The sequence below is a fragment of the Chlorocebus sabaeus genome, chromosome X, assembly GCF_047675955.1.
Source record: "Chlorocebus sabaeus isolate Y175 chromosome X, mChlSab1.0.hap1, whole genome shotgun sequence".
NCBI classification, from domain to species: Eukaryota; Metazoa; Chordata; class Mammalia; order Primates; family Cercopithecidae; genus Chlorocebus; species Chlorocebus sabaeus.
Window position 1 is genome coordinate 24,552,508 of NC_132933.1, and position 19,089 is coordinate 24,571,596.

At 39.2% G+C, this 19,089-nt stretch overlaps 2 long non-coding RNA genes across 2 annotated transcripts in view; one reads left to right on the top strand and one right to left on the bottom strand.

Annotated features, from left to right (window-relative positions):
- LOC103232525 (uncharacterized) overlaps window positions 1-19,089 on the top strand; it is a 171,628-nt gene that overhangs the window by 30,103 nt on the left and 122,436 nt on the right. The gene's annotated exons all lie outside the window — the stretch shown is intronic.
- Window positions 1,792-18,382, bottom strand: LOC140710739 (uncharacterized). The gene is made up of 3 exons (XR_012091836.1): window positions 18,088-18,382; window positions 12,926-13,025; window positions 1,792-1,849 (listed from the first exon to the last, which is right to left on the bottom strand). It is a non-coding gene; the product is annotated as an uncharacterized lncRNA (long non-coding RNA).

Genomic DNA, 19,089 nt, shown 5'->3' on the forward strand with positions numbered 1-19,089 from the left:
TCAGCCTCCTGAGTAGCTGGGACTACAGGCGCCCGCCACGTCGCCCGGCTAGTTTTTTTTTTTTTTTTGCATTTTTTAGTAGAGACGGGGTTTCACCGTGTTAGCCAGGATGGTCTCGATCTCCTGACCTCGTGATCCGCCCGTCTCGGCCTCCCAAAGTGCTGGGATTACAGGCTTGAGCCACCGCGCCCGGCCGCTTCCTTCTTTCTTTAGTGGTTTCTTTCTTGGCCAAGACCTGATTGTACCACTGACCGCAATTCAATTCAATTCATTTCACCAAATAACATTGTAGAACAGGAAAACTGGAGTGTGGAATTAGACATCCCAGTGGCAGCCACAGCCACTTGTTCTCTGAGAGCTTCCTGTTTTCTCACCTGTCTGGAAGGTTCAGGAAGAGGCTGACAGGTGCCCAGTCTTGCACTGCAGCTAATGCTGTCCCAAGAGAACACCCTTCAGACTTGAACAGCCTCCTCTCTTTGCTGGGCCAGAATACTATTGTGAAGTGGTGCTTTACTTAAGTCAAACCTGAGTGTACCGTGCATATTAACAAGCACCCTAATGAGCATTAATTTTTGATGTTCTTCATTAACAAGCATTATAAACTATGACAAATTTTGGTTTGACTTTGTGCCAAAATGAGGGCGAGTTGTTTAAAGCTGGAAATCCAAAAGCTTCCCCTGGAACTTGGAAGGCTGCTCATTAATACTTCTGGAGCTCCCAAAGTCAGATGAGACAAATATATGGCTGGATCTGGTTTCCACTGCCTCTTCTCCTGCCTGCCTTCATTACATCTTTCTTTTCTAAGCGGACTGTCTCCCTAACTGCACCCCCCACCGCCCCCCCCCCCACACACACTCAAAATCACTTTTCACTTTAGACTGTTGGAAAAAATGCTCACATCTTGGGAGTTACTAGACCTAGTAATTGCCTGCAAATTTCAGATAATGAAACTTCCAGCTTCAAAACACAAATGCTTGGCAGGGATAAATAGATGGATGGAAAGATGTTTCTTTTAATTGAGAATTGGAAACTTCATTAGAATTTTTTTTAAAGAAGCCACATTCTGTTCTACTGCTTGTTGTTAAATAAGAAAAGTGCAAGCAATGATGTGTTTTAGTCATACATCAAACCCAAAGGAAGAAGAGGCATGCTAGAAGGGGCATAAAAAGGTTTTTTTTTTGGCTCCAAACTTGCTTTCTGTTGGGCCTGGCAAAGTGCCCAAATTCCTGTTGTTAGATTGCCTCTTTAGGGTGTTCTGTTTTAATAGAGCTAATGCTTTGTATTACCTGGGAGGGGTAATCCATTAGTTACCTGGTAACAGAATTTAATTATTTAATTACACTAATTGCCACCCTGCAGGCTTTGGAATTAAGGGCTTAAAATACAAAATGTGCAGCCGGGCAAGGTGGCTCATGCCTGTAATCACAGCACTTTGGGAAGCTGAGGTGGGCAGATCACTTGAGGTCAGGTGATTGAGACCATCCTGTCCTACATGGTGAAACCTTGTCTCTACTAAAAATACAAAAATTAGCTGGGTGTGGTGGCATGTGCCTGTAATCTCAGCTACTCCGGAGGCTGAGGCACAAGAATCGCTTGAACCCAGGAGGCGGAGGTTGCAGTGAGCCGAGATCGCGCCACTGCACTGCACTCCAGCCTGGTGACAGAGTGAGACTCCGTCTCAAAAAAAAAAAAATATATATATATATATATACACACACACACACACACACACACACAAATATACACACACATACACACACACACATATATATGTATATAGAATGAGCATACCTCCTTGGAAGCATAATGCTAGGGTTCCTTCCCCACGTGATGAGATGCTCTGGGTAGCCTAGGGCAGTCAAAGGGCAGGAGGTTATGAGGTATCTAGGTGTGGATAGGAACTGAAGTTTAACTTTCTCCTGCTTTCTAAATTTCCATGAATCTGTCATAGATATTTCCATGCATTATCTACCAAAATGAGGATGAGGGCTAGACCTAGAATATAGAGATTGAGAATAAGGGCTTTAGCTTCAGATAGTACTGGGTTCAAGTCCCAGCTCAACCAATTTCTAGCTGTTTGATCATGGAGAAGTCACTTAACCTTTCTGAGCCTCAGCTTCCTTATCAGGGAAATGGAACTACCCTTAGCGTCTAACTCACAGAATTGTGGTATGGATTAACATGAGTTGATTTGTGCAAAGTGAATAGTACAACGTCTGACAGATAGTAAATATTCAAAATATAGTGCATGTTGTTCTTTTGTAAAATGGTCTTTATGGTCTGATGTGTGGAATATGCAAGGCCTCAGGATCATGTCTGTCTTGGTCTGTCTTCACCTCTGTGTTACTTGTTTTGTTCATTACCTTCAATGTGTTTTATCTGTCGTTGGGTATTTATCTTTCTCAGATGGTCTTCCTTCATCAGCCACTGTGTTCTCAGGTCTATCTCCCTTGGCTGCCTTCTCAATGTGTTCTTGTGGATGACTCACACTGCTTAGGGAAACCCTAATGAGTTCATAGCACATCTGCCTTCCTGATCAAAGAAGGGATTTCAGATCCAAAATGAAATGGCTTTTGGATTAGCTGTGACATTATTTCCCCTTCTATTGCTGCCCATAATAAAAGCTGTCCTCTCAATATGTTACCTTGTTACTTGCCAGTGATGTGGAAAGAATAAATAAGACAGTAACTTGGTATGGAGGAAGGTGGCAGGGAAGAGGGGAGTGGATTTTTTCAGGGATTCTCTCTGTTGTTGTAAAACCTGGGAGTAAATTTTGGCAGTGCTGGTAGGCATACGACCACATTGAATGTGACAGGCAGATTCAGCCAATTGACACTTACTTACTTTGTATGTGTCCAACCCTGTGCTGGGTGCCCCAGAGCTGTTAAGACTTATGAGATATATTCCTGACCTAAAATTGCTTAAAATTAAGCTTGGAAGTTGAGATTGTGATTCATAAAACTGTTAGGTAAAAATAAAGGGGGGGGGGGAGATTTTATGGGGGAAATAAGACCCTGAGCTAGGCCTTGGAGGTTGAGTTTGGATAGCAGAGGAGGGTGCAAGACATGTTAGTTATATGTATACTGGTGATGGTAGGAAATAAGTGGACACAGTGATAATAGAAAGCCCGGGAAAAGGAATAAATGTGATGTGTGCAGAAGGTTGAGAGGAGATCAGGTTGACAGGAGCAGAAAGTGCCTGGTGGAGAGCAGTAAGAAATATTACTAAAAGCATAAATATGGCCAGCTGCCAAAGGATTTTGACAGACAGGGTGAGGACTTTGACTTTATACAATAGGTGACAGGGAATCATTGTAGGTTGTGAAATAGGAACATAATAGGATTGGAGCAGAGAGATACTTGGGGTAGGGATTGGGTGGGAGGCTGCTGTAATGGTATAGGGCTTGCTACTCAAGCAAGGTCCAGCAGCATTAACATCGGTATCCTCTGGGAGCTTATTAGGAATGCAGAATTTTTTCAGGCTCCATCCAGATATACTGTCTGGGCCACAGACCAGTACTGATCTGTGGCCTGTTAGGAACTTGGCCACACAGCAGAAAGTGAGCAGCAGGCAATTGAGCATCACCACCTGAGCTCCGCCTCCTGTCACATCAGCAGTGGCATTAGATTCTCATAGGAGCATGAACCCTATTGCGAGGGAACTGCACATGCGAGGGATCTAGGTTGCACACTCTTTATGAGAATCTAATGTCTGATGTTCTGTCATTGTATATATTACATGTAATAATATATACATTATATATGTTATATATTACAGTGTAATGATAATAGAAATAAAGTGCACAATAAAGGTAATGCACTTGAATCATCCTGAAACCAGCCCTCCTTCCCCCCAGTCCATGGAAAAATTGTCTTCCATGAAACTGGTCCCTGGTATCAAAAAGGTTGGGGACCACTGGTCTAAGTTATCTGTGGCTGCATAACAAAACCACCTTAAAACTTGATAGTTTAAAACCACAGACATGTATATCTCATAGTTTCTGTGGTCAGGAATCAGGGGTAATTTAGCTGGGTGGTTCTGGCTCAGAGATGGTTCTCTCATGAGGTTGTACTCAAGAGTTTGGTTAGAGTTGTAGTCATCTGAATGCTTGATTGGGGGCTGAAGGACCTACTTCCAAACTTGCTCATGTGGCCATTGGCAAGAGGCTTCAGTTTTCATTAGTTGTTGACTGGAGGCTTCAGGTCGTTACTATGTTGGCCTCTCCATAGCCTGTCTGTGTGAATTCTCAACATGGTAACTGTCTTCACTCAGAGTGAGTAATCAGAGAGAGAGAAAGAGACAGAGGGAAACCAAGACAAAAGCAACATTGTCTTCTATAATCTAATCTCACAAATAGTCTACTATCACTTTCTAACCTTATGTTCTCGATCACGTAGGCCAACCCTGATACAATGTGCAAGAGGACTACACAGGAAGAGATAACAGGACATGAGGTCATTGGAGGCTATTTTGTAGGCTGGCTACCATAACTACTGATTCAGAATCTGTATTTAACAAGCTCTTCAGCTGATACATATGCACATTATGCCCATTAAAGTTTGAGAAGTGCTGGTATAAGCCAATATACCTGTTAATAGCAAATAGTCAAGAAGAGACATGTGAAAGGATACATTGATGGATTTGGTGGGTGTAGGGGATGAAGTAGACAGAAAAGACAAAGTTAACTGTCAAGTTTCTAGCTTGGGAGATAAAAATAGAGAGGTTGAAATGAGAAGGGGTGACATGCTCACTTTGATGTGTTGAGTTTGAGGCAATGGGATATCTACATTTGAAACTTTGAGAATGTGGTGTTGGCATCAGTGAAAGGTGGATTAGGGCGTGAGCAGCAGAAAGAAGGCTGTGAAGGCTGTGAAGCCATGAAACAGCGTAGAAAGTTAGAGACAAGTAAAGGGACTGGGGTAAAGAAAGGAACGGGATAGTAAACTTAATAAGAAGCAATAGCAGAAGGCATGGAAAGTGGAAATGATGGGCCAAAAAAGAGAATGGGTAGAGAGGGGATGAGTCCAGGTAAGTTGAGGGTGCTAGGGAATAGAACTCACTTACACTTTAAATATCATGTAAGTTAAAAAAAAAAAAAAAAAAAAAAAAAGGTATTATATAAGCATTTGGTAGAATATTCAATAGGTATAAATTTCCTTTCATTTTTGCCCTTTAGCTAGATGTAACTTTTTATATGTAACCTCCCAGGCATATTCTCTGCTATTTATTTATTTAACAAATGCTTAAGTAGTCCTTACTATGTGTCTGAGGTACTATTCTAAGACTTTGAGAATATTAACTCATTTAATCCTCAAAACAGCTCAAAGAGGTAGGTACTGTTATTAATTCCACTTTACAGATGAGGAGACTGAGGCACAAAGAAGTCCAGTTATTACATGGTAGAGCCAAGATTCAAATCCAGGCTGGTTGCTTCAGAATCCATGCTCTTAACCATTATGCTCTGCTGCCTTTCGCATGCAGATATACATTATTTTGTCCCAGCTTTTAGACAAATGGTAGCATACTATATACTATAAACATGGTTATATTCCTTGCTTTTTCACTTAAGTATATATTTTGGAAAGGATTTTCTACCAGTAACATACAGATGTCCATTTGGATCTACCATAATTTATAAAAATGTGTCCTATTGATAAACATTTGAGGTTTTTTTTTTCCAGTAAATACTCCAATTAATACCTTTATATATTTGTCATTTATTATGCATGAACACATCTATAGAATAAATTCCTAAAAGTGGAATTGTTAGGTCCAAAGGTAAGTGCATTTCAAATTTTGGTAGGTATGGCAAACATGCTGTCCATACAGGTTGTGCCAATTTACACTCCCCTCAACAACTCGTAAGAGTGACCGTTACGCCACAGCCCTACCAGCACAAGTTGTTAGAAAACTTGCTTTTAATAATCACCAGTCTGACAGGTGGAAAATTTTCTCAATGAGGTTTTTAATTTACATTTCTCTTATTATGGATGAAGTTGAGCAACTGTACTATTTTTAATTTAGTATTTCATTTCCTACAAATAATCTGTTTATTATCCTTGACCATTTGCAATTTGCCTGTTGATCTTTTAAAATTGATTTACAGGAGATCTTTTTATATTAAGAAAGTTAATTCATTTTCTGTAATATAAATTGTCAATGTTTCTGTCTGTGAATTTTTTTAACATCATGGAATTTTTGCCCTGAAAAAAATATTTATTTTCTTTTTTGGCTTATGGATTTTGTGTCATACTTAGAAAGCACTTCTCTCCATTCCAAGATTATTTTAAAATGACCTTTCTTCTACTCTTTTTCATAGTTTTATTTTTTATGCTAAAACACTGACCCATCTGGAATTTGTTTTGGGTCAGATGTGAGTTGTGGATTCAACTTTACTCTTCTTCTAGATTTCTGCCCAATTGTCTCAATACTATTTAATCAACTATATCTTCCCCATAAATGTAAATACCACCTTTAGCATATACTAAGCTCCTGTGTGTGTTTGGGTTTAGTTCTGGACCTTCTAGGCTGTTCCATTGAGGAATCATTCATATTTTGAAAGGACTCTTTAGCTTATAAAATGATTCCTAAAGGAATCCTATATATATCAGAATTGTTGTTTGTATTTTTAAGTATTTGTTTATACATCGTTTAGTACTTTGGCAAGGAAGATTGGGGGAAGGGGGAGGAGGCAGTGAAGCTTAAGACTAATTTGTTAGGAACAAGTATATATTGACAGTCCATCTGAAATTTTCATGTAAATCACTGAGAAAATAGGAGTTAACTTACAGGAAAAACACGGAACACCCTGTTTATCTAAAATGTGAGATGTCTCTACAAAGCCACTCGCAAAGTGCTATTTCAGCATATGCACAGTGGGTGAGAACATTGACTTTGGAGTTGGTCTGCCAGGGTTCAAATCCTAGCTATAAATAATGTCAATAGTAATACCTTGAAGAAATGCTGTGGCTATTCTCCAAGGGCCCCAATGTACTTCCTTGCCTATACATTCTGCCACAGCTCTTTTGGAACATAGCTTAATAGATTTACTTGGTCTGAGTCTATTGGACTTTGACTATTTGACCTGGTAGATTTGAGCCCACACTACCACTGTTACTTGCTTGCTTAATTTGGTGCAGGAGTAGCCAAACTACTGACAGCAGGTCGAATCCACCCTATGGCCTGTTTTTGTACTCATGAATTTTTTTTTTTTTTTTTTTTTTTTTTGCTTTGAAATGGGGTCTCCCTCTGTGGCACAGGCTGGAGTGCAATGGCATGATTTTGGTTCACTACAGCATCAACCTCCTGGGCTCAAGTGATCCTCCCATCTCAGCCTTCTGAGTAGCTGGGACTGTAGGTGTGTGCCACCACGCCTGGCTAATTTTTTAATTTTTTTGTAGAGACAGTGTCTCCCTATGTTGCTCAGGCTGGTCTTGAACTCCTGGGCTCAAGCAATCCTTCCGCCTCAGACTCCCAAGGTGCTGGGATTGCAGGAATGAGCCACCGCGCCTAGCCTGTACTCACAATTTTAAAGGATTGTAAAAAAAATGAAAACAAAAATAAACAAACAAAAGAAGAATATATGACAGAGGCAGTATGTGACCTGCAAAACCTAAAATCTTTACTATCTGGCTTTTTGTGCAAAATGTTTGCCAGCCACTGTTCTGAGTCTGGGTTTGTTGTTTATCTTGTAAAAATAATACTCAGCTTGCTAATAACAAAGTTAGCTGTCTGTTGCACTCCAAGAACAGTTACAAGGCATTTGTATGGCATAAAAGTAGGGTCATGCTGGTTTATTCCCCACCGTGTAGCTGGTCCTACCCTCATTTTCATGTATCAGCTGATGGAGATTTAAAGACTCACAAGAGAATTTCCTTCGCAGGACTTTGAGACAGGATTTTTGGTTAAAAATCTGAGGGAGCTTTCCAAACAGACTTTTCAGGCTGCAACCCATCCCTGTTGCAGGCTTGTTTAGAGTAAGTCAAAATAACTAGACATCAATTTATTTTTAAACCATCTATTTTCTTCTTGTTGGTTTTATTGTGCACTCATAATGAATCATTTCCCTCTGTCTTTCTCCTCCTCTCTTCTGTGCATGCACACGCATGTACATACTCTCCGTAGCTAAATCTCTGGGGGCTACAATTTTTTCGTGGGTAGATGAAATCATTGAATTATAGACTATTAAAGCTTTTGTGATACTATATAATTTTAAAATAATATTTAGGAACTTCAGAGATAATTTTACATAAGTGCATTGTATACAAAATTACACAATTAAACCCAGGCTCACACTGTATACACCAATTAACTGGAGGCATGAGAGGTTTAATGACATGCCTAAGGTCACACAACCAGGAAAGGACAGAGCTGGACTAGAGGATAGCTCTCCTGACTTTCAGTGCACAACTTTACCTATTAGATTATGCTGTTTCATTATTAAAAAACTAAAGCATTTTCCCTGCTGTGTATGTCTCCTCTGTTTTCTAAGGCACTAAAAGCAGGTGGGGTTGGAAAATAAATGCAAAGTCAGAGATTGTCCTTTTAGCTTGTTCTCTCTTCCTCTGAGTTCCGATTGGGCCTGTCAATGTTACCAGTTTCTCTCCCCATACTTCAGGGTAAGGAGAAATATAGTCTACTAATTTTTATTCTTTGCTAATTATACCAGTATTGCTGGGACTGCTTATCTTATAGTTTGTTTTGCTAGCCAAAGCTATTGTTGGTTCTTTAGAGATGGACTCTGTTCTGTTTTTCTTCCCAAATATTTCATTATTTCCAATCTTATCTGAAATCTAATGAGTTGGATTACCTTTATTAAACTAGAGACCCTCCCCACCGTGTGATTCTGCTAATCTCAGCCTAGGTGTACTTTAGCAAGTAGGAGCTGCAATTTCCAGTTTTCATATGTGGGTTTTCACTCCCAGATCTTCTTTGAGCTCAAACTCAGTCTGCCTCTCTTGTTCTTCTCCCCTAGAAATATGTTTTAAATACTTTTGAGCAAGCTCTTAGGAAAGGCTTCTTTGTCTGTAAATGGGAAGATAAACAGTATAGAGTGTAAACACTTCACTTTAAAAGATACTTGGTTCATTCTTTCACATCTCTAGAGACTTAAAAGAATTTTTTTTCCCCAAGGTAGAGCATACTCTAGTGGTATTTTACAAGTGGAAACTGTCCGCAGAATGATAGAATGTAATTGAAGTGGACAAAAATTCTCCCTTTTTCGAATTCATAAGAATATCCTTGACTGAATTCAGAGAACCCTCCACATTTTGAGCAGCCCTCTTAGGGCTTTCAGTGTCTCAGTTCAAACCTCAAGCTTTTCAGGGAACATTTAACATTAGCTATACCTTCACAGTCAAATCATTTTCCATATTTCTTAAACTGTGGTATAACATTGATGACTTGGAATAACCGATTGAGATGGTGAGCAGAGACCAGTCTGAATTAATGAAGCATTTTAATGTTGTATTGCCTCGGATATAGGTCTCTAGAGGGGTCACTTAAAAATATTAATAAGAATTATTCCTGTGTTTGACATAAGTGGTTACTTGAATATTTCCTTGAATAGGTGAAGCATCTCCCTTATTATCTTGTTTACAACACCCACTGGTTAAGTCATCACCAATTCCGTGTGTGTAGAGTTCAAATTAGTGGGTCTCTCATGTGAACCAGGCTCATTCCATGGATTACAATTATGCTACAGTCATTTACATGTACACCCACACACCCAGATCCCATGCAAAGGGATGCATTTTGTATCTATAAAGGCACAAAAGAGAGACGACTTTCTGCATTTTAGAAGAAAAAAATGGATGCCACGATATGTAGAGGGAGGCAGGATTTTTTTCTTAAAAAAAGCAAATATCTACCTCTGGGCACTGGGCACCTCTACCTGGCCTCATGCGACTTTTTCATTGAACATTCATTGATCCAGTACCCACTCTACCCAGGCACTGCCTTTTGTCCTATGCCTCACAAAGCCCTTTTCTTTACCAACCCTTTAGTTAAAGTGAGAGGTGTGAAGGTTGATTGAAGCCTTCTTTGTAGCTCCTGCTGCTGATGATCATTGGCTTCACTTTGCTTCACTTCCCCGGTTCATTACTTTGACACTTGGTGAGTTGAGATCCACCTTCTCCTACCCTACTTACTGCTTTGAAAAGCAGCAGTGTCTTTAACCAAGGAGCAAGAATTCACTGAGTAAAGTGACATATAGGCAGCAGATGCTAAATGGGGGCCCACTGTGGTGACTCAGTCAGTACTGTATTTTGAGAGAGAGTGGAGGGCCCTGAAAGAGGACATCTTTGAGATTGTATGCAGAGGATGGTGAGGTGTCCCAGGCTGGGAACTCCGTTGTGATACTCACATTTTTAAGTTCCAGAGCTTTGGTTTATTGCAGATACAATTTCATAAAGCCAGTGATTCTTATCCTTTTGAACTTTCCACAGTCCAGCAATTTGATGACAGGAATATCTTTGAAGCAGGTATCCTGCTGCTATTGCCTTTTGGTGGCTCATTCTCCCATTCATTCACACCCTTAAACAACTGACTTAGGCTCATACATGCCCATCAGTTGGAACTCGGCCTAGGCCTATTTTCTGTTGCAGATCTTCTTAATATCCCCACCACCCATCCTCAGTTAACTATAGATCTTCTTACTATCTCTATCACCCATCCTCAGTTAACTATGTCATGAGACCTCTTCTGTTGAGGTTCCCATTCTACTCAATGAATGAAGGGTAATTGAGGCATGAGACACATGAATCCATGTGAATCTCTTGTTTCTCTCAAGCAAGAATTCTCAATGAATTTCAATGCACATGATTCCAGAAGGGCCTAAATATTGAATCTTTGACTCTGAACTCTCCCATCGAATGGTGAAACTTTCAGGCATTTGACAAGCCAGTAGAAGAAATTTAGATGGTGGTGGTGGTAGTATTGCTCCTTGGTATTTTCTTTTCTTTTGTTTTTTTTTCTTGGAAAGAACCACCTTTTCAGCCATGTGTAAAAATTCTGGTGAGCATTTTTCATACCCTTGGATGCCATGGCCCAAGTTGTTGCGATTCCTCTGATACTGTATAGAAACACAGAGGTTCGAATAGGCGCAACCACTCTGGACTGGAGGGTGGAGGGCTATGCTCTAGCAAAGGCAATGGAAAATGTCCCAATTCTTCAAAAGGAAGGCCTGATTCTGTATGGGTACTGCTGCCAATATTCATTTTGTTGTTGTTGTTGCTACTGGAAGATGTATATATGCTATTCCAAACAGAAAAGAGATTAGCACCCTTCCCACGGCCACCTTAAGTCACCAAGGCTCTTAATTCTATCTCCTCAATAAATTTTCTATCTTTCAATTACTTTCCACAGTCTTAGTTAAGATATTTATTAATGGCAGCAGATAACTCATTATTTTTCCTACTTCTCAGCACAGTCTTTAGTTTCTCCCTCCTACAATCCTTTCTGTGAACCACATAGTAGACACTGCAAAATATTTATTCAACCAAACGAAATGCCACAAATTCAGTTTTTTTATAGGTCCATTATTGGGTTCATCTTGCTGAAACCCAGTCGGTAGCTCTTTGTTGCCTGATGAAATAGTTACAAGTTCCATAAACTGCTCTCCCTAGTCTTTTCAGCTTTGCTTCCCAGTGTGCTCCAAGACAGACCTGAGGTTCCTACCACACTCAGTCCTTGTTCTTTCACACTGATCAATGTTATCTTTGTGTCCACCCATACCCTATTTGAAGTTCTTCTACTTATTTGCTTTAGGTTGAACCTTAGTCATTCTTCAAGATCTATCTTAAATAAATGCTTTGCCTACTTTATATAAAATAGTCACCTCCTTTCAGCCTTCCCTATTCCCCATCTTCCCTGTATTATTTTACCCAATGGCACTTATCACCATCTGAGAGGCATTTTACTAGTTTGTTTATTATGTCCCCTCACCCCATTAGAATTTATGTTTCATGACCAGCCTGGGTTATATGGCGATACCCTGTCTCTAGAAATAACATTTTAAAAATTAGCCAAGTGTGGTGGTGTACACCTGTAGTCCTAGCTACTTGGGAGGCTGAGGCAGGAGGATCACTTGGGCCTGGGAGGTCGAGGCTGCAGTGAGCTATGATTGTGCCACTACACTACAGCCTTGGCAACAGAGCGAGACCCTGTGTCAACAACAACAGCAGCAAAAGAATTAATGTTCTATGATGGCAGGGACCTTTGTAGTTTTGTTTACTGTTATATCCCCACTACCTAATAGGTTCTTCATAAATATTTTTGAATGAATGAAAAAAATGAATATATGACATCATATTGTATATCTCAGCTGGAAGTTCTATCTCTCTATGATGTTTTGGCACTTTATTTATATTGCGCTTCTCATGTGCCTCGTACTATGAGTTTCTAGTTATTTTTATATACCTACATACATTTGTAATGTGATCAGGATGAAAAAGCCATTAATTCTGAAACTCAAAAAGTCTGAGTTAGACAATGAGATGCTATCACATACCCATCACTGTGACTAAAATGTAAAAGATCAACAAAAACAGGTGTTGATGAGAATGTGGAGGAATTGGAACTATTGAACTTTGCTGATGGGAGTGTTAAAATGGTACAACCACTTTTGGAAACATGTATAGCAATTTCTTATAAAACTAAGCATACGTACCATATGACCTAGCAATTCCATTCTCAGGTATGTACTCAAGAGACATGAAAGTATGTATCCACACAAAGACTTGTACAGAAATTTTCATAGCAGCAGTGCTCATAATAACAAGAAAGTAGAAATATTATCCATCAATAGGAGAATAAGTAAACAAACTGGGGTATCTCCATATAATGCAGCACAATTCAATAATGGAATAGAACACAATACTGATTTATAAAACCACACTGGTAAATGCTTACACAAAAGAGTACATACCTTGTGATGCCATTTTTATACACTCTAGAGCAGAATAAACTAAATTATGATGGAAGAATTCCAGAACAGTGGTTGCCTCTGGATATGGTGGTGGCATTAACTGAAAAGGACATGAGAGAACTTTTTAGGGGAATTATAATGTTCTAAATCTTTATAGGGGTTTGGGTAGCTGAGGTATATGCATTTATCAAAGTCCAGCAAATGTACATGTAAGATTTGTGCATTTCATCGTAGGTTTTACATCAAAAGAAAACACTCTGCAAACAAATATTAAATCCTAGTTGATGATATGCATGCTATAATCATATAGCATATAGTTGAAGTATATTGATGTCTGCAATTACTTTGAAATGCATCAAAATTAAGATAAATTGATCAATGAGAGAGAGACAAGTAGATGGTGAATAAGTGATAAAACAAACAAGAGTAAAATATTAGTGGCAGAATTTACATGGTAGTTATATGATTTTCAACCCCTTTAAACTTTTCTGTATTTTAAACATTTTCAAAATACAATTTTGGAAAAAAACAAAAAATAAAAAACAAAAAACAGATCTGGCTTTGAATGTTGGCTCCGGCGCTTAGAGTAAGTAACTAGGAAAATCACATAAACTGTCAAACCTTCAGTTTATCTCTCCATAAAATGGTCATAGAATAGTAGCTACCTCACTGGGTATTCCTCACTCCTTAGCCTTTCTCCAACTAATATTTGGGAGCAAAGGGGTTAATTTTGGAATCAAAACTATGTTTCTGATTGGGTTGGCTAGTGGCAGTGTTTTATATTTAACTATTCATCCAGGACTGTGAGCACAATGAATTAGAACTGCATATCCCAAACTTCCTTGGTCATAGCAATTACTCTACCCCAGACCTAATTTTGTCATTGTCAGCAAACTCACAGTCTATCAGAGAAGGTAAATAGGTAAAGGGAAAATTACAATAAAACATAAAAAGTTCCAATAAAAGAAGAAATCATGGTCTCTATGGAAGTATATAGCATAGTCACAGAATCCACCTTGGGGATGGTGGTCAGTGAAGACATCCTAGAGGGAGTGACATCTGAGTTGAACATTAAACAACTAATAAAGTAATCCTGACAAGCATGGACAGTCATGAGTAGAGGGTAGTATGTTTTAGGCCTCAGAGACACAGGGAGGCTAGGTTAGAGAGTATGGCTCACTTATTACTGAAATCAGAACTCAAAGTGCTCATCTTTCTTCCCTAGTGCATTTGATGAGTATGGTCTTTGGATGAAGCACCATCTTTACCTTCCAGGAACCTCCAATCCAAAGGAGCGACTCTCCGTTGTAAATTCAGATGATGATTTTGTTTTTTATTCAAAAGGGCTTTGCTTTGTTGCATATGCAACTGAATAAGCCAGGGTTAGGTTACTGATTAACAAACTTTAGGTGCTTATATTACCCCGGTAGACTGATTTGTTACTATCCACATCTGTCTCTTGGCTCATAGGTAATATTTTTGCAAAGGCATTTATCTGTTAAAATTTTTGGAGTGAATTATATGCATTTATTCCGGAAATTTTTGCAGATTTTTATGGTGGAATTGCTGACCCACTGAGTTGTTGTCAAACCATGTTTGGGAATGCTAGAGATAGGCCCTTTACATTCCTTCATTCAGTCACCTAAGGTTTACAGAGCTCTTGCTATGTGTCTATACTGTGTGAGTTGCCAAGGTTATAGAATTAAGTAAGATACAATACTTATGTTAAGCCAATATAAGTTCTCAAAGAACTCACAGTTTGGTGGGAGAAAACAAATAGGCAAGCAGACAAAGACAATAGAGAGTAATAAGATATGTCAGAGTGGGAAGCACAGATGGCAGGAGGACTCCAGGAGACCATTAAACAGTCCTTGATACCCTGAGGAGTTCCTGTGCTGCCCCTCACACATCAAGGTGACACTTGGAAACATGCTCTGTTAAATTTTCACTGAGACAACCACACACTCTCTTGCTGACCCCAGTGACCAATGGCATAGATCTGTGAGGTGAGTGGCCAGAGTTCAGGGGTTAGTTGATGGCGGCGGAAGAAAGCAGAGCTAATTGGCCCACATGGGCTTCAAATTGGCAAGCACAGCCTCATTAGCACTGTGATCCTCCCTTCTGTGTGCTCTGGTTACCAACTTGGCTTCCCAAAGGGACCTTTAGAATCCAGGTGTCTTTGGTCAACGTTTTGATCTCTGGGATCTTATAAGCATGTCCAAGAGTATTCTTCACCCTTGATTTTCAGAAGAGAAAATCAAGGCACTAAGAAAATCAGATTGAAATGAAATTGCTGACAATTTCATGAGGAGTTTTCCAGCTTCTTTGATGACTTTACATCTTCATATGGTCTGTGCACCCCTAGGGTGGTTAACAGATTTGCTTTTCCTACCAATACTTGACCTGCTAAGCTGTGGAGGGCTGCTCATCACAAATTGTAAGGTTAGCTCCGAAAATGAGTCTTTCAAACATAGGGGAAAAGTCTCCCCTTTATCCCTTTCTCTGTTTCATCTTCATGCCTCCTCCAAGTTCAAAACACTCAGTTCCTCCAAAATTGTAAATTTTCTCCCCTGCACTCCCCAGTCCTTAACAAGCTGTTGATGTTCCAGGAAATGTCTTTTCCTATGAAAGACATATCACGGCAGCTAAACAGCTGGAGTCCTCTGACAGCCAATCAGCCAGGCCTTAGGGTATCAGTGTGATGCGCAACTCAGCTAGAAAGTGTCTATTCTCTAGCTGAGCAAATGTCATCTCCACCAGGAAGCTGCAAAAGGATGGTGAGAGACTGCACTGAAGTGTCTGTGAGGCTGAGTTCCAAGGGAAAAAAAATCTATAAATACAAATATGCTGCAATATGAGAGTGCCTGATTCAAGGGTAAATATATGAATGTATCTCTCTATAGACTGTTCAGGAGCACTATTTACACACTCTATACGTTATGTGGAATGATTATAAATGGTGTTGCTTAATAGACTTCTTACCTTAATAAATACATAGATTTTCCTTAGGTAGACTCTTGGAAGAAATTCATACCATTGTGTAACTGAACTAAATAAAACATACTGGCTTTTATACTTGAAGAAAATGGCAGCCCACCACCAGCAGAATAAGACCATTAATTGGAATTGGTTTGCTCTAATCCTTGCATGCACTCATTAAGGTTATCAGCATCCTTCTGAGCAGAGGTTCCCAGGTCAGTTAAAAAAAAAGAGAAGAAAGTGTTTGTGTGTGTTTAAATAGATAAATGTAGATAAATACCTGGAAAACTAATATTAGATTGCCAGCGCTTTATTTTGACACATAAGAACACATATACACACACACACACAACTACCAACTAATTATCACTGTTATATCATAAAAGTGAATTTAAAAACAAGCAGAAAGGCCAGAGTGTTAATATAAAAACAACTTTTTCAGTTGAATACATTGAATTATAAGATAACTTAGTCTCTGTAAAAAAAGATAAATATAAATTAAGAGAAATAGACAAACAGAAAACATTACAAAAATATAATTAAATTTCATCCCCAGCGGGAGTAAACTCCATCACAGACTGACACTGATTCATGAGCTGGCATATGGAAGCCATACTGATTGAGAATTTGGGCTGAACCCAGCTACAGGAAATGGGGTAGGAACCATGTGGCATAAGAATATGCCACGAGGAAAAACACAAGGTTATAAAGAGGACAGCATATAGCTGGTAATATTCCTATCACAGGGTCAAGAGAACAGTGGGAATCCAGCATGATAGTTAACATAATAAAATAATTTAGATTGGTGGTAAATGGCAGAACATAAGGTCAAGAAGATTCAACTAATAGCAAGAGAAGAGTCAGATCCATACAGAAAGCTTAACTATCTAATGCTGTATAATAAATGGTCAGCTGGATTAGTGTCAAATTATTTTAGCAGAAATTTGGGAGAAGTACATAATTTTGGAAGACTGAACATTATTGACTCTGTCTTCCAAGATAGAAGAGTTTCATTTTGTAAAACACTAACAGTTTTCCTGATCAAATAGATTTTCACATGGTTCCTGGCTTCCACACTCTTCCTAGCTTCCCTTGCCATGCAGACTTTGGGTACTTGTACATATTTCCTTCTGGCTGATTTCTTAAGCTCTTTACAATTCTAACCTTTCTTCTTCTTTGCATTTTTTTCACCATTTCTCGCTGTTCTTTGTTTCATGGCAACGTGTACACAGAGTTTTCAACTGAAAATTCAGTAAACATATATTCCACACCCACTGTTTGCAAGGCACTATGTTAGGCCCTGCAGATGATCCAAAGAGGAGTATGTCTTAATTTCTGCCCCTAGGGAACTTATGAGTAGAAGGTGAGGATAAAATAATTACCCTAATATATACTAAAAGCTAGACCATAACAGTTTCCCAACAGAGAAATATGAGAGATAAGAGATTGTATCTAGCTAGATGACTAGGAAAGTTTCAGAAAGAAGAGAGTATTTGAGATGGACCTTGAAGGCATGTAGGATTTTGATAGGTACAGATGGGGTTGAAAGAAGAGCAGGAGCAGAGACTTGGAATGATTCTTGGCCACTGGCCATGCCTAGGGAGCAGAGCCAACTGTAAGTGCTATGATGAAGATAAAAAAACAAAAAAACCCAAAATGATAGTGATTACAAGGCTCTTGATTTAAAAATCAACAAATGATAATAATTTGTTTAACATAAGTATTTTTAATTGTGTGAAGGGGAGTGAGTTAATGAATAAATTAATTTGAAAAACCACATAGAGTTAATTGAGTTCACATCTGTTAGCTGTGCAATCTTGCACAGGTTACTTAGCATATATGTGCCACAGTTCCCTTACCTGTGAAAAACAGGATAATGGTTTTAAAACAGTGCCTGGCATATAGTGAGCAAAAAATAAATTATTGCCATTATTACTTGAAAATCAGAGTCTGGCAACGAGTTGAGTTTCAGTTTCTCTCTAGAGGTCTCTCTGCACTTAGAGGCGTCCTATGTGCTAATTTTCAGCCTGACCATTGTAGTCTGTTCCTTGGATCTCAGCATAAAGCCATGATCTGAAAGTCCTGTACCAGGCAGAGCTTAGAGTTGAAAGATTACCAGGAAGAAGGAACAATATGTGCATTCCAAATCATATGTGTAGCTGGAAAAGAGGTTAGAAGCTTACCCGAAACACTGAAAGTCACTTTGCTTGAAGTAGACAATTTTCCAGATTAGTCACAAGATGCTCAGTGCTTCTGCCACTTTTGCAAGCACAGGTGTGAGGCAGTTAGGCGTGGATGTGCGATTTCCTCGTTTTTCAGCTAATACAAAGAAAGCCTGATTGCTTGAGCTGGTGCATAACAATAGGCAGCAGCTGTGGGTTCACTCAACAATTGCTGGGAGGGAACATTTTTTCCTCTGGGGTTATATTTAAATCAGGGAGCTTGCTTGATGGGAGAGGGGCTGAAAGAAATTGCTGCTGCAGGTAGGTGGTCCTGCTTAAGAAGCCCAGGCATCTCAAACTCACCTAAAACATCAACTACATTATTGGGGTGGTTATATTTAGAGTACAAAGGGGTTCCTTAAATCTGAAGGTGCTTCCCTAGTTCTTTTATGCTTTGTTAACATATCATAGAGCATTGATTGAGAGGACTAAAAACTAAAGTGTTTGCAGCTAGCGATCATTGAAGATCCATTAGGAAAATACATCAGTCTCTGGAGTCGGTGAAAAAATAGAATTCACTTTATTCATAATTCTTCTTTTTTGCCTCCTGTATTGAGTTTCTACAATGCTCCAGACATTGTAATAGGCACTGGAGAGATAAGGATGCTCCTCTTTTGATTTGAGAGGAAGTGGTGGGTCAAATAATAGAGATATGTATAAGGTAGGGAATAGGCACCAAAGTGGGGTTATGGGGGATTGTGTTTTCTTCACCTCTATGGTCTCATGTCTCTCTCAGTGTCTGCTTGGCAAATAGTAAAAGGTCATAAAAGGTTTTTGAATTTACAACAGTAAGAGGGAACTTTTACATAACTCTACTGGAGTCCAGAGAGTGTATAAGATCCAGCCACTTAGGTAAGTCATAACAGCCATAGAGTTTTTTCTGTATCACTGCGTAAGGTCTCTGCTCTCTCTCTGATGAATGAGATGATTGTTTTGATGTTGACCCCTTCCCTCTCATCCTCT